The sequence below is a fragment of the Lactuca virosa genome, chromosome 1 (genome assembly GCF_052849685.1).
Source record: "Lactuca virosa cultivar CGN04683 chromosome 1, Lactuca_virosa_CGN04683_v6, whole genome shotgun sequence".
Classification (NCBI taxonomy): domain Eukaryota; kingdom Viridiplantae; phylum Streptophyta; class Magnoliopsida; order Asterales; family Asteraceae; genus Lactuca; species Lactuca virosa.
Genome location: NC_136426.1, coordinates 335,173,648 through 335,185,503, shown reverse-complemented (window position 1 = coordinate 335,185,503; position 11,856 = coordinate 335,173,648).

Here is an 11,856-nt window from a genome sequence, read left to right as displayed (position 1 = left end):
GGTGGACAAAGTGGTGCTACAACACTCATGAGTGCTCATAAGTTCTGAGTATTGGATTCAACCCACGCTCATTTGAATCACTTCATGGATATTATCACGAGTGATCAAGAGACGATTGATGGGTTTTGAGCATTCTAACACTCCTAAGTGTACATGCAACCCTAAATACCTTGGATCTATGTTTTCTCTATTATACATGCAATTATGAACTTTCCAAGGTATTACCCTATCTAGCATACAATACTTGATACTTGGGTAATCAAATGGATAAAATACATACCTTTGTTTGATGTAGCTTGTCTCCATGAAGCTTGAGTGCCTAGTGCCCCAAGTGTGACACCTCAAATGGTTCACACAACACCAAATGCATATGGAATGACTTGAGAGAAATGGAACACTCCTTGAAATTGTCTAGCCCTCATATTCACACATTAGTGCCCGATTTCTTGAGCCATGAGATTCTTTTATATGGTGGCTATTAGGGTTACACCATGTAACTCATAACTTTACCCATCCCTTATGCTCCATGGATTTTAACCTCCATGGAGTATCCATGGGTCACCCCATGGACTTAGTCCAACATAAGGAATCTTGGATCACAAGCCCACATATATAAGAATGAATGATTTACACAATCAACCCTTATATTTAATTAGTCTCCTTTTGATCACTTAATTAATTCCAAATTAATTCTTGATCAATACTAATTAAATAACCTTATTAATATATTAGAACTTATAATATATTAACCAACCTTAACTGTTATTTCTCTCATTATAGTCTATCCAAATGCATGATGCCATGCAACCCAAATGGACCATGCCGGGTCGGGTCAAGTCTTACCAATTATAGTTATGGACTTAGACATTAATCCAACAACGATAATATCTTATATTCTTCAAACCTAGAGATATGAGTTGTTACTATGAGTTGGTTATACATTGATTGCACGAAAACGCATTTGGTAACTCGATGTTATAAAACGTGCCTTTGTGTATGATTCAACAAGTAGTAGAACAAGCCATATGAGTCGAAGTTTATCCATTCCTTTTACCTTCGGGATAAAAGCGATATCTGTGGGCCCCTCGATGATTTAACGATGACACATGTGAGTGCTTAGCCAAGCCAGGACTGATTTGATTTGTTCAATCAGTCAGTCATCATAAATCGAAAATCAGGAAACAACAAATGGACAGAGAGAATGATTATAATCCATGTCTCAGTCCATATGATATCTAAAATGGAGGAATATATGATCCCTTATCTAATGGACAAGTCATTGACAAGGTCAGAGTTCGACAGCGGCTTTAAGAGCTACGATTGCCAGTTAGGTTTTGAAGTCATACTCAATAATAGTTTTAGACTTATCCAAGTGGGAGACTGTTGGATTAATGTCTAAGTCCATAACTATATTTGATATATACTTGACCCAACCCGGCATGGTCCATTTGGGTTGCACTTCACCGGCACAATTTATATGGATAGTCTTTTGAGAATAGTATATTTATGATTTATATTAATATATTATAAGTTCTAATATATTAATATGGAATCATATTATTTAATTAGTATTGATCAAGAATTAATTTAGAATTAATTAAGTGATGAAAAAGAACTAATTAAATATGGACTCTTATATATATGGAATGGGCCAAGTTCATTTAGGTTGGGCTAAGCTTTCATGGATGGTCCATGGAGCTTTTAACCTATGGATCCTATGTAAATGAAAGGTCATGGGTATTAGGTTTTACATGGATGTAACCCTAATCCTCCATAATATATAAAGGGTTCCTTGTCTTACAAAATTGGCACAAGTGTGTGAAAATAAGAGTGGGCCGATTTTAGTATGCATACATATTCTCTCAAGTTCTTCCAAGGTGTTTTGGTGATTTGTGATTCCATTTGAGGCTTCCACGCTATTGGGGCTAAGCTCTTAAAGCTTGAAGACATCAAGCTACATCAAAAGGTATGTCATCTAACTAGAACTTTGTAGTATAGGTGCTTCATAATATGCTAGTTAGGATGAAACCTTGGAATAGTTAATATTTGCATGTATAATAGAGAAAACATAGATCCAAGGTTTATAGGGTTGCGTGTACACCATAGGAGTGTTAGAATGCTAAAAACCCAACAACCTTAACACTAAACAACCATTCATTTAAAATAAATTTAATGCCAGTAAATATTAGGAGTTTTTATGTGATAATCGGCATGGTTGGGTTAAGCCCCCACCATGCTGATACTATGTGTCGCGAGAAGGCCGTTAGCCTTCACTACCCTAATCACAAAACTCTAATAATCTATGGTGATAAACCTGGCGCCAATCCTCGTCCTATCTCGTGCATCAAGGCACAGAAGTGCCTGCACAAGAAGAACTATGTTTTCCTCGCTCACGTTGTGGACAAGGCCAAGGAAGAAGTAAGCATACAAGGTATTCCAGTAGCATGCGATTTTCCTGATGTATTTTCCCAAAGAACTTTCGGGAATACCCCAGAGAGACAAGTCGAATTTCAAATCGACCTCATACCGGGAACCACATAAATTGCCAATTCATCCTACGGGGTAGCTCCCGCCGAAATTCAGGAGTTATCCAGTCAATTGAGAGAATTGTTGCGCAAAGGATTCATCGGACCAAGCTTCTCACCCTGGGTAGCTCCGGTCTTGTTCGTCAAGAAGACGGATCCTTCAGAATGTGCATCGATTTTAGGGAATTGAATAAGCTCACTATCAAAAACCGATACCCACTTCCTCGGATTGACGACCTATTTGGCCGGATCCAAAGAGCTAGTTACTTCTCTAAAATAGATCTAAGAACCGGTTATCATCAACTTCGAGTCCGAGAAGAGGACATTCCAAAAACTGGTTTCCGAACTCGTCGCGACCATTTCGAATTCGTTGTGATACCCTTCGGTCTAACGAATGCTCCCACAGTATTCATGGACCCTACGAACCGAGTTTTCCCAACCATTCCTAGTCAGCCTTTTAATTATTTTCATCGATAACATACTCATCTGCTCACGAAGCAAGAACAAAACACTGTCAACATCTACGACCGGCCTTGAAAGTATCAAATCCGGAGAATATCACGGAGGAAGCACTACATGGATGGATAGAACTCTCGAAGTCAAAAGACGAAGCATATTCTTATAATATGGGTGATCGTCGATAGGTTAACCCAATCTGCCCATTTCCTGCTAATATAGAAATCAAACAAGACGGAAAGATTAGCTTGGATCTATATCAAGGAGATCGTGAGACTCCATAAATATCGGTATCTACTATCTCGGATCGAGATAACGGAATTACTTCAATATTTTGGCGGTCACTTCAGAAGGCTATGGGAACATAGATAAACATGAGCGTTGCTTACCACCCCCAAACCAATAGCCAAAGCGAACGGACCATTCAACCACTCGAAGTCATGCTCTGAGCCTAGGTGTTTGAATTCAGCAAGTCATGGGATACCCGGTTGCCCTTGATTGAATTCTCACGCAATAACAGCTATCGCACGAGCATCAATGATGCTCCTTACAAGGCTCTTTATGGTCGTAAATGCAGATCACTCGTCAGTACTCTCACAGGACCAGAAAACCACTCACGAAACGACAGAGAAGATAATCCAAATCAAAGCTCGACTTCAAGCATCGCGAGGCCGACAGAAGAGCTATGCTGACAAGCGGCGTAAGCCATTAGAATGTTAAGTTGGGGATTGCTTGTTATTAAAGGACTCTCCTTGGAAAGGAATGATTCGCTTTGGGTAACGGGGAAACTGAACATGCGATACATCGTACCGTTCGAGATTCTCGCCCGAATTGGTCCGGTAACCTATAAGCTGCAGCTGCCTTCGGAGCTCAGTAATGTACACCCCGTGTTCCACGTCTCGAATTTGAAAAAGTGCTTAGCAGATGAAACTCTTGTCATTCCTTTGGAAGAGATCGAGATAAACAATAATCTTCGGTTCGTCGAAGAACCGGTTGAAGTTATGGACATGGAAGTGAAGCGTACTAAACAAAGTCGCATTCCGATTGTGAAGATTCGATGGAACGCTAAGCGTGGATCGGAATTCACATGGGAACGCAAGGATCAGATAAAGCAGAAGTGCCCTCACCTATTCTCTCATTCATGAACCTATCTTTCGAAAGAATTTCGGGACGAAATTCCCTCTAACGGGGGGATGATGTCACAACTAGCATTTTTGCTAGGAAATTCCACTCTCATATAATCATTCAACTAGTATAAGAACTGGTACTCTAAGGGAATATCATACTCTATGCTCATCCAAATACACCTCATGCGTTCAACAAAGAGCCTGAAAACCCTAAGAATCCCAGTTTAAGTCCATGTTGGACTAGGATTTCCTTATTGGGCCTAATGGACCAATAAGCATTCGATTCAATTATATTGGGCTTAGAAATCCTATTTGGATTCTAAATGGACCCAATTCGTAAATCTATAACATTTTGGACCATTTGGGCCTAGAATGATTCATTCTAACCCTAATGGGCCTTATTGGACCACAATTTAACCAATTAACCCTAATGGACCATAGAACCCATTCTTTAATTAATTTGGGCCGTGAACTACCCTAAAGGCCCAATGTGCCAAAAATTTTCTCTATGGGCCTCATGATTTCGAACAAGCCAAGAGATTGAGCCCAATGCTATTTTCTTTCACTTCATTTGGCCCATTTTCGGCCCATGTGTGTGTAAAACAAAAGAGAAGAAAATGGATAAATAACTTAAACCGTGCCACCTCATTTTTATATATAGGATAACAATGGATTATACACAACATATATCCATAAACTTCTCATATCTCTACGCAACCATCACCTCAAGACTCCTCTCCTCTCTCTTCTCTTATTTAATCTCGGCCAAACACCCTCACACCATTAAAAATCCTTCAAAGAATTCTCTCTAGAAAAACCTCCTACTTCCTCCAAAATTTTCAAGAATTAGAGTGTGCTTCAAGAGATTCTTCTTCAAGATCATCAACTTTGGTAAGTTCTTACTTAGATCTAGGATTTAACTTCTTGATCTCTTCAAAAATCTTTTTACCACCATATTTTGTGGATCATGTTCATTAGAACCATCCAAGTTCAAAAACATCTCCAAGAGGCTTGCTAAAGTCGAGATCTCTTCATTTCCTCTTCAAAACCGAGAACAACAAGCAAAGGTGAGTTCATACCCCCTATTTTCGATTTTTACTTGGTTTTGGGGGAGAATAAAAGTTGCTTTGTGTAGATCTATGTGTCTATACATGAATATGTGTGTTTTTCATGACTTATTTGTTGATTATGTGCTATTTACTTCATAAATCTAAAAACATGTTAAGAATATTAAGTTTATCACTTGGATCTACATGAAAACCTTGAGAAAAGTATGTGTTATCACATATAATACATGTAAAGTAGTAGATCTGAGATTTATACACTTAGAATAGCAAAAATGAGTGTTGTGTTCAAAGATCTATAAACTAAACTCATAAATCAGCCCTTGACAGAAAAGTTTTGGTCCAATATCGAACTGTTTTGACCACCTAAATGATAATATTTTTCAAAACTGTTTAGCTTGCAACAAGTTCAGGTTTATACCTTTAAAATGACTACTCTCACGTTTTCATACGATTTGTCTACAATATTTGGCGAATTTTACAAAACTGCCTATCAGATTTGTAATAATTTCGGACCAGCCTGTGAAGGTGAGCAATTTCACACTTGTTAGAAGCCATTAAAAATTATGAGAAAAATTGTGAACAAAGTAGACGAAATGTCCAAACTTTCAGAATTTACGGATCCAAATTTCGACTTACGATGATTTTTGTACAAATTTTCCAACAACTAGGTCAGAAAAGCCAAAAACCAGAAAAATGTGTGTTTTCACAAAAATCAAGCCAAAAATGATATTTTCGACAAAAATGGGTTTAAAATGTTATTTTTACCACAAACTAGTCATAAACACAAGTTTTGAGCAAAATGGGGACTAAAGTGTTATTCTTACAAAAATTGGGCCTTAATTGTAAATTTTTGGCTTATTGGGCCAAGAACGCCATTTTTACAAAAAGTGGGCCTTTTATGCTATTTTAGTGAATACTTGAAACAAAACCAACAATAAACTAATAAACGGATTAATTGTGATCATTTTCTAGGTTATTAGGCCTTAGTGGCCCATTTATATGTTTGATAGGTTTTGTATAGTATTTGCGTGCTATTTAGGCCTATAAATACCTTACATGTGAAATGGGCCTTAGTTGTCCTTTTACATATATTTTGGGCCCATGTTATATAATCTCATTCATATTAGGTTTTGAAATGACTCACATGTTTAGCGATCCCCTAGTGGCTCACTTACATGGTTCGTTGGGCCTAGAATGAGTTTTATACGTTTATCTTCGCGTAAGTTCGATTAAGGATCTAGTGAGTTTTATCGGTTGATACCTATTATGATCAGACTCTCCTTGAGGGAGAGCAAGGTTTTGTGTATAGATCTATACGAGGATGACACCCTACACCTGAGCTGTTCGCTACAGTTAGACTACATCGGTCTAGGGTGACTATAACCTTATTCTATTTTTCAGTCGGCGTTCACAAACACCAAGACAAGTGAAATTGTCATTATTTAGTATGGTTATAACGGCTCACTTAGAGGAATTAACGTTATGAAGTTTGCGGAAGACTATTTTCTTTTATTTTAGATTACTAGGAAACTTATTCACACTGGTACCCCACCTCGGTGTTGGTACGGCAGCATTATCTATTTTTTGTTATGATTGGATCACTCGGTAACTTACTGACACTGGTACTCCACCTCGGTGTTGGTACAGCAGCATTAACTATTCTTCTTTTACGGGCAACATCGGGTTGTCCGGGGATATTCTATATACATTCTCTTCAATCCCTTTCGACATTCTATTAAGCAATAACACACATGTATTAACACAAGATCATGCATAAACATACCAAACTATTTTAAGAAAATACAGGATTTTCTTGTGATTACAAAGTTATACAAATCATTTTCTCAAATATACTTATGAACTCACCAACATTATATATGTTGACGTTTTCAAAATAACTTGTATTCTCAGGGACTCGTTAAGCAGAAGAATAAACAAGAATAGGGGATCTTGTTTTTGTGTACTATCAAACATCATACATTGAATGTTTTGGTCATGTTATTTAAAAGATTGTACTTGATGTAAACAATGGCAGTTGTATTATATTATGCATGGTAATGATGATGTTATATTTCATTTATATTCATTGTAATGATATTTCAAGATGAAGTCACGTACAAGCCCCCGGACGTTTCCGCCGTCTCTTTCGGGGGTGTGACAAACTGCATTGCGTGCTCAGTCTGCATTGATTCTTAAGTTGTGTTCTAATCGACACTAAGTGTAAATCTCCCGTCTAATTAAGAAGGGATTAGGAACAATTTGTTCACTTCCAAGTTAGCTACTAAATCTGGAAAATATATATTCCTAAATAAAAAGGGGTAGCACGAATGAAAGAGAAACGATCGAGGGTAAATTCCTAAAGATACATACTTAGGGTAAGCAACGAAGTTTTGGTACATCTCGAATGTAAAGGCTATTTAAGCGCCGTCTACAAAAGAAGTTACGAAACGATCGAGGATCTCGAAGCTATAATTTCTACTACGGGTACTCTTACTATAATAGAACCGTAACTGAAGAATATAGTTAGAGAGTCGTTGTTTCTAATGAAGGCGGTGAAAGTTTATGATATTTTAAATTACATTGTGTAGATAGCATTTTAAGTGTTTAGAAGTGATAAAAATCTCACTGTTATCAAAATGTGTGTTTAGAAATGATAATTAATCTCACTATTATAAAAATGTGTAATAATTCCAAGATAATGAAGATACATGTGTGGCGATCAAACGAAGTAGTAAAATAATATAAAGATTAATTAAGGTTACAGGTTTAAGTCATCAATAAGGGAATTTATACATAAATATTTTGACTACTCTTTTGAAAAATTGTCTAATTGTCTAAGTCCGGACAAATTCAGCTTACGAGTCAGAATATTTATGAAAACAAGGTTGAGAGTTTAGGAACTCACATAAAATTACAAAGTAGAATGCTATTTTAAGAAAGGTGTAAAAATATCGATCATTGTAAATAGTGCATTCTTAATTTAGTGTTTCTACAAAAAACAATCATTTAGAGAATATATAATAGTAAAATTCAAGACTCTTGATGTATTTAAAGAAAAGAAGAAACATAAGAAAACATATCCTTCACATATACTTTCCGGTTTTAGAAAAATGATAAGCATAATGGTATTCATCTTGTGTATTAATTATAAGGAAAAATACAATGAAAATTACATTTTAAATTAATTTTCCGAATTTAGAACGAAATAGAAAATGTAAATACAGATTACTTACTTACTGTAGATTTGTAACGCCCGTGCTTCTAGGCTAGGCATTAATGATGGTGTAACAGCCTAGGTTAACCTTTGTAACTTATTTCGAAATAATAGAATGTATTATTTGAGTATTATGTGTTTTGTGCTTACTTGTGTGACTTAAATGAATTAAGGATAAAAATAAGCGTCAAAATGAAATGTTAGATAAACCCGATATCTATGAAGGATGTGGTAGTGGTCGTGACGAGGTTTCCGAATATATAAAGAATGCTGAACTCCGAGTTATAACGAACAAGTTATGACCTGTCGAAATTTCGCGACAGAACCAGCACGACGCTGAATGACGTAAAATATGAATTTAAGATAGAGCAACATCTAGCCTAAGTAATCTAAACGAAAGTCATAGAATAAGTTAAACCGAGAGCATGCATAAGAAGAACGTCCAAATCTGACTTCGTATGAGGAAGTTATGATTTTTCGAAGTTTCGACTTAGCGGTGTGCAGCCCAAAGTTCGAATATGAGGTCGAGTGGTTTTTAGCCGAAACAATCTAAACGAGAATCGAAGATCTCGTCTATAGTAAAAATAAAGTCCAACGGTGAAAAGACAGACGAAAACGGACGTCGGATGAAGAAGTTATGAGTTTATAACGGAGTTTTCCTGTCCCGGCCTACTAAAAATAATATAATAAAAATAAAATCAAAATTAGCCGACGAAATCTAAACGAGAGTTGTAGAGCATAATCTCACCTACGCGTGGATACAAAGAACGTCGAAAACAGTGATCGTATGCAAAAGTTATGATTTTCTGAAGTTCGAGGCACGCATCCCAAAGGACGAACGCCCCACGTTCATTACTTGGCTCCGGATTGGCCACGTCGATGCTGACTCAACCGGATAAGAGATAAGACTAGAATCCCGCTCCTACGTGCCACGTTCGAAGCGAATGTCCAGCGTTCGGGGAACGCCCTGCGTTCGAGGGCCAGACTCACCCTATAAATAGAAGTCGAGACCAGTCGTTTATGATTGCCTAATTCTATCCTCTCAGTCCATATTACCTCGTTTTACATGCAAACTATACCCCCGAAGCCCCGGCATCATCTCGAGACCCGAAGCCAGTCCCGAAGCCCCGAAGATCCCGAGAAACAGAGTTCCCTAGCCGAAACTCTGCCCGCGAGAAGCCCGGTTTTTGTGAAGATCTCCCGGTTTCACCGAAGAATACTACTCTTAGAGCCGTAGTGTTGTCCGATTATCTTCTGATCAAGTGAGTGTATAGTCTCTTTCATAAACACGATTTTAATACAAGTATTGTTTGAATGTATTAAGTATATGTTATGAGTGAGTTTATATTCCTTTTCTTCTAACACATAAATACGAAGTATTCTCTATAAAATACGTGTTATGTGTTTGTATATTATTTGCTCATTTGAAATAATTATTGAATGAATGATTTGTATAGGTTTTAAGCTGTATATATAAATGTATATACTTTTATCTACTAATATGTTGGGTAGAACATGGGTAGACAGTTGTTGTGTGATGAAATAAAATGATGAGAGGCCTCGATGTGATTGTGATCTAGTCGTCCAGCAGAATATGGATGACGACCACGGACTTTTCTAGACAGTTTAGTGGAACGCTGGTAGGCTCATAACCTGTAGGTGTAGTGAACTTGGGTGTTCATTTGGTGTATTCTATCCCCCTCATGGTTGCCTTAGGACATTCATTGCTGAGGAAACCCCTTCGCAATAGTGTTCGTCCCGATGAAAATCCTAGATTAGGTCCCTTCTGATTGTTGTTTTTTTGGGATGTAAAGTGAGGATAACGGGAATGGGTAATCGGGTTATTGTTGGTTGGTCAAATTAAATATAATTATTTATTGTGGGTTGAAAACCCTATATGCTCACCAGGCGCCCAAGCCTGACCCACTCAGTTTCTTTGTATTACAGGTAGTGGCGCGAGAGCATAAGTTGGAGAACTTGTGAAGATGTTTTTGTTTATAGACCAGCAGTTGTTTATAACTTTGTAAGGTCTATGTTTTATTGTTTATGTTTTTGTGTCTGTATCGGAACATGACATCCCGAGTTTTGATATATAATGAAAATACATTTCTTTAAGAAATGCTTTGATAAACTTTATTTTATCATGTATTCTTTTGGGGACAAATTCCGCAACTCTTTTAAATCAATGGATTTACTCTGAAATTATTTTTAAAGCATAAATGAAACCGGTCTTTTCTGGCCGTGAATTTGGGTATGTCACAGTTGGTATCAGAGCATTAGTTTAAGCGAAACAGGAATTTGTAGGATTTCTAGACTTAAACTTAGAATGCTAAGTGAAGATTGTGAGATGAATGTCTGTCATACTTTAGACACAAGCACTAGTTTATTTTAGGAAAGTTGCCTAAAATGCTTTTATGTGCTAAATGTTATATGTTTGCCATATATGATATTATTTGTTCGGATCTGTGGTTTGTTGCCAACCGGATCTGGAAACCTTATGTGTTTAGGATTCTAAGCGTATGACGACGGTATTAGAACTAGCATGTAAACGTTTCGGAGTGATAAGGATGATTTGATTTTCTATCGTGATTGAGGATCTAAATTCACCTTGTTCGCTGTATAGATCAACGATGTCAAGAACAAGAAGCGGAGTTGGAAACGTGAACGAAAACAGGAATCAACCGCCTGTAATCGAGCAAATACCTGTTGTAGCAGCAGCACCTGAGCCAATGACAATGGCTGGTGTACAATTGATGATTCAGACCATGTTGGATTGTTAGATGGAAGAAACTAGACGTCTGCTTTAGCAGAATCATGAAGAACCTTCGATGCCGATTGTGCAACCTGAATTAAGTGAAGGGCAGTCGGAAGGAGGAAACTTCAGTGGACTTATTGGTCAAGCCAACCCACCGTTAGTTAGACAAAACCACCAGGAGGGAGGAATTGATGGACTTGGATGCAAATACAAAGACTTTTTGACTTGAAAACCATCAACCTTCACTGGAAAGGAGGATCCGATCGGAGTTATGGACCGGATATCGGAAATGGAGCTAGCCTTCATGACGTGTGGCTGCAGAGGCAAGTTGCAGACCACTTTCGCAGTACGTCAGTTTAGGAGTGGAGCTGTTCGTTGGTGGAACACTCTGGGGAAGACCCTAAGCCCTAATGAGACACTATAACTGACTTGGGAGCAGAGTTCTTGGTGCAATTTAAGCGCAAGTTATGCTCGGCCCATAATCTGCTGGAGTTGGAGAACAAGTTTCTGACATTGACAAAAGGCAGCATGTCAGTTGATGAATACACCAATGCCTTTACAGAAAAAATGGAGTTTGCTTTGCGCATCGTCCCAGATGAGCTAACAAAAGTTGACCGGTACGCAAAGGGACTCCCATGGGAGTACGCAGTGCCAGTACGTCGGGTACCTACTCTAGAGGCAGCTATTTGCGCTGCTAAGTCTGTTAAGGACA